The sequence below is a fragment of the Pelodiscus sinensis genome, chromosome 12, assembly GCF_049634645.1.
Source record: "Pelodiscus sinensis isolate JC-2024 chromosome 12, ASM4963464v1, whole genome shotgun sequence".
Taxonomy (NCBI): domain Eukaryota; kingdom Metazoa; phylum Chordata; order Testudines; family Trionychidae; genus Pelodiscus; species Pelodiscus sinensis.
Genome location: NC_134722.1, coordinates 43,629,738 through 43,634,683, shown reverse-complemented (window position 1 = coordinate 43,634,683; position 4,946 = coordinate 43,629,738).

Here is a 4,946-nt window from a genome sequence, read left to right as displayed (position 1 = left end):
AGAGAGTAACCCCAGAAGCAGTAATACTGAATCACCTAGGAGTGGTATTCGTATCAGTAACCTGGATATGATTTTTCAGTATAATGTGGTATAAAGGATGTTTATCTAGAGACATCACCTCCAGGGGCATGAAATGATAGGTACGGTCCCTTGCTACACAGTATTGTATCCAGTTATCACCATCTCAGTAGCAGAGGGCTAGTGATGCATTGGTGCAAATTTGAGAGCAGCAAAAAGAGGCTAGAAAGATCACAGGGGAAGAGCACAAGATGCAAATGAATGAACCCTTCAGCAGCACCACATTCTTCTGTGTGCTCCTGCAATGCAAAGACCTTTGGTGCTGTTCAATCTTTTTTCCAGCCCTCCTGTTTCTATCAAGCTTTCAATATGGAAGGAAGCTCAAAAGCAAACCAGGAGCGTTGGGATGTATGTGCACCCTGTCCCATGTGGGCATAGCTTGGGAGCATGGGACACCATGGTTAACCTTAAGGCCTTACAACACTCACAGTCCAAGGTCTAATGTGAAAGTTCTTGCCCCAGGGCAATGCGGCCTAATAGCGCCATGTCAGCACAGCAACCCGTTACCACGGGGCAGTGTGGCCTAACAGCCAGAGTCAGTATATCACTATCAACAACAGGCTGTGGCCCAAGTATGGTTTTCCGACGCATGGCGCTGGCATTAGCAGAACCATCTGCCGCTGGCTCAGTGGGGAATCCCACCAACACCAATATGCTGAGCTCACCCTAGTGAGACGCACCACTCACTTGCCCACCCTGGGCCACTTCCAGCCATATTCAGTGGTGTGGCAGCCCATGGAGCCTTGGAAACTCTAGGTCCCTCAGCACAGGCTGCTCCGGCACTGAAAGCTTGATCTGGTTTGCTGGTTCCCCAGCTCAGCTGGTCTAATCACACGTCCTTCCTCTCCAGCATCCTGCCCTGACTGAGTCAAGATGCTTCTTTTTATACTGGCCCAGCACCATGAGCATGCTCAGTACAGCTGGAGGGGCAGGACTTTCTCTGCCCACCGTGTGCTGCTACCCCACACTAGGTCGGAAGGGCCTATGCTCACCCCATCACAAGGAGGAACAAATATTAAACACAAGTCCACGAATCATATGGTTATCAAAATAAAAATAGGAGATCAGAATTATCCCATTGCACGAAAGCATATTAAAAACATGGTTTCTCCAAAAGGTTTGATGCCCCCTGTGAAGGGGTGAATCACAAAAGTCCCCTTGGGTTGTCCCTCTGGTGTGCTGATCATGCCACTGATACCCGCCTTCCTGCTCTTGATGGCTCCCCACTAACCTGTTCCAGTGGACCAGGTCCTCTGGTGTCTCCCCACCTAGGCACAGAGTTGGGGGTTGCTCCTTGTCTCCCTGCACCTCACAGAGCAGCCTAGACACTGAACCACTTCAGCTCCAAAAGGGCTCAGCACCCAGGAAACCAACCCCTCAAAGGGATCATATAAATTTGCCTTCCTCTACACTGCAGCGTTTTCCCAGAAAAACTATACTTACATCCACACTGCTATTGCATTCTTTCAACAGAACGTTGAAAGAACGGAGGGGTTTCTCTGATAGCAGTAAACCTCTTTCTACTAGGAAGAAGCCTGAGGCTATGTCTACACTAAAGAGTTTTTCTGGGATACAACTCTGCCACGTCCAGAGAATGCGTCCGCTTTTTCGGATCAGTTTCCAAAAAAAGTGGGTGCATTCTTTCAGAAGCCTTGTATTCCTCATTTTATGAGGAACAAGGGCTCTTCTAAAAGAAGAGTTTTTTCCCACAGTTGGCCTGGTGTAGACAGGCCAAGTGTCAGAAAAGCCTCTTCCAAAAAAAGAACCAGAAAAAGGTATGCAAATTGTGATTCGCAATTTGCGTACCTTTTTCCGAAAAAGAACTGCAGTGTAGACATAGCCTTTTTCTGAAAAAGTTTTTTTTCGGAAAAAGGTGGGTGTGGACGTGGAAGAGGGGTTTTTGAAAGAAGAGGCCTCCAGGAAATAACACAGGTGCCCTGGTGGACACTCCGTCCACAGTAATCACAGCTCTAGAGTTCCTGTCTCCTGCCAGCTCTTAAAGCTGCAGGCACCTGGGACAAGTCTTGTGGCAGGAAGCCGGCCCTGGGAGCTGCATCTCTCCCTGCCACAAAATTCTGAATGATGGCCCAGCCTCAAGCCCCCCGAGACCTTCCTGGCCCTCACAGGGAGCAACACCAGGGCTCCCAGGACCCAGCCAGGGGCAGCAAATGCTGTGCGCCCACCTGGTTTGGAGAGGAGATCCTGTCCCTCCTTGAGCTGTGGGGGGGAGGAGGAACCCCTGCAGGATCTCTGCTCCTGGCGCAGAAACGCCGATACCTGTGGCTGGATGGCCAAGGCCCTGGCGGAGAGAGGCTATGCTCCCAGACATTAGAACAGGTCCAGATCAATGTCAAAGAGCTCCACCAGGGCCAGGGTGTGCTCTCTCTCACCGGGGCAGAACCCCCTCCTGCCCCTACTTTAATGAGCTCCACAAGATCCTGGGGGGGTCGGGAAGCCCTTTTCCCACCTGGAGGGGTGGGCTCAAGATGCCCGTCGTGGCCTGCCCGGAGCTCCCTGCAGAGGAGGAGGAGGAACAGCAGGTGCAGGAGGAGGAGGAGATGGCAAGCACCGTGACTCTGACCCCGGGGCCTAGACGTGTCGCAGGCATCCTCTAACGGCAGGGAGGAATCATCAGGTGAGCGCTCTGTTTTCCACACACACAGGGCGGGGGAGGCGGGTGCAGAGGGGATGGGGTGTGAGCGTCACTCGGCTGCTCGGCCTGGACATCGTGCCACAGTCAGTGCACGTGGAAGCACAGGCAGAGCCAGTCTGCGCCACACGGCCTCAGGAGGCAGCCCCGGAGCATTCCCGGGATCCTGCTCACAGGCTCAGGGGAGGCCACACACACATCTGACCCCTATAGGGGATGCTCTCAGGAGGACGCCGTGCCACCACTGGAAGCAGGCTGCACACAAGGGCTCATGCATGGCCTCCCCCCACAGCCCGAGGAGCGCCGCACACGCACACAGGCATGCCTGCACACGCGAGGCACCACCCGCTCCTGTGGACAGCGCTGCCAGCGCAGGTGTGTGTGCAGGCTCCATGGAAGGCCAGGCCGCTCCAGGCCCCTCCCTGATCATGGGATCCCAGTGTGGCCGGATACTTCCCTTGCCTGCTTGTCCATGGGGGGAAGAGGGGCTGAGGAAGCAGGAAGCATGGTCCCCTGGGCACCTTGGGGCACCGTAAGGCAGGGCCTGCTGAGCAGCCCACACATGGCCTTGGTCCCAGGACATCCCCATCTTCTGGCCTGAGGACTGTTGCTCGCTACTCACAGAGGCAGGCACAGCCTCAGGGACAGTGTCTGTGTGGATCATAGATCGCCTCTCCCTCTTTATTCTCCACAGCCAGACCGGCCATCGCTGAGGGGCGATCCGCGCCATCCAAGCCAGCCGCCCAACCCCGAGGGAGCCGCAAGTGCACAAGGGTCCAAGAGGACCTCCTGAGGCAGCATGTGGGCGTCCTGAGTGACCTGCAGCAGACCCTGGCCCAGAAGGTCCGGGAGGACACTGAGTGGCAGAACACATGTGGGACCAGCTTGTGCGGCAGGGCGACAATATGTGTGCCATCATGTGGGAAATGATGGCACACTGAGCTGCTGTCCTTGGTCCTGCCTCCCATCCTCCTGCCCCCCCTGCTTTGCCCATTCCCCCACCCCTGACCCCTAAGTACTCCAGGATCCGACCAGGGGCCGTGCGCAGCTTGACCTGCTGCTCACATACAGGGAGGAACTAATAGGGGAAGTAGCGTTGGGTGACAACCTGGGAAGCAGTGATCACGAGATGGTAGATTTCAGGATCCTGACCAAAGGAAGAAAGGAGAGTAGTAAAATACACACCTTGGACTTCAGAAAAGCAGACTTTGACTCTCTCAGAGACCTGATGGGCAGAATCCCCTAGGATGCTAACATGAAGGGGAAAAGAGCCCAGGAGAGCTGGCAGTATTTTAAAGAAGCCTTATTGAAGGCACCATCCTGAGGCGTAACAAGAGGAGTAAATATGGTAGGAGGCCAGATTGGCTTAGAGGGGAAATCCTTGGTGAACTTAAGCACAAAAAGGAAGCTTACAAAAAGTGGAAACTTGGACAGATGACTAGGGAGGGGTATAAATGTATAGCTCGAGAATGCAGAGGAGTTATCAGGAAGGCGAAAGTGCAATTGGATTTGCAGCTGGCAAGGGATGTGAATGATAACAAGAAAGCTTTCTACAGGCATGTTAACAAGAAGAAGGTGATCAGAGAGGGTGTGCGGCCCCTACTGGATGAGAGCAGTAACCTAGTGACAGATGATGTGGGGAAAGCTGAAGTACAGCCATTCCCCGACTTACGAACAGATTACATTCCGAATAGCTGGTCGTAACTCGATTTGTTCATAAGTTGGAAATACCCCAAACGAAGCACTCGAAGCATAACCAAGCACCAACAAAACAGCAATCAACAACGAAAAATAGAACGACACGAAAAAAACAACACTACTGCAACAACAGCAAACTTTATTTAACAAACATGAACATGAAATACAAAACACAATGCAGAGTCCTGAACTTGGGACGGATGAATCCCAAGCATTGTTACAGGCTGGGGACCAACGAGCTAAGTAGTAGTTCTGCAGAAAAGGACCTGGAGATTACAGTGGATGAGAAGCTGGACATGAGTCGTCAGTGTGCCCTTGTTGCCAAGAAGGCTAATGACATATTAGGTTGCATTAAGAGGAGCATTGCCAGCAGATCCAGAGATGTCATTATTCCCCTTTATTCAGCTCTGGTAAGGCCACATCTGGAGTATTGTGATCACTTTCCCCTCTTCCAAGTGCTTCAAAATGGATTCCTTGAGGATCCCCTCCAGGATTTTTCCAGGGACTGAGGTAAGGCTGA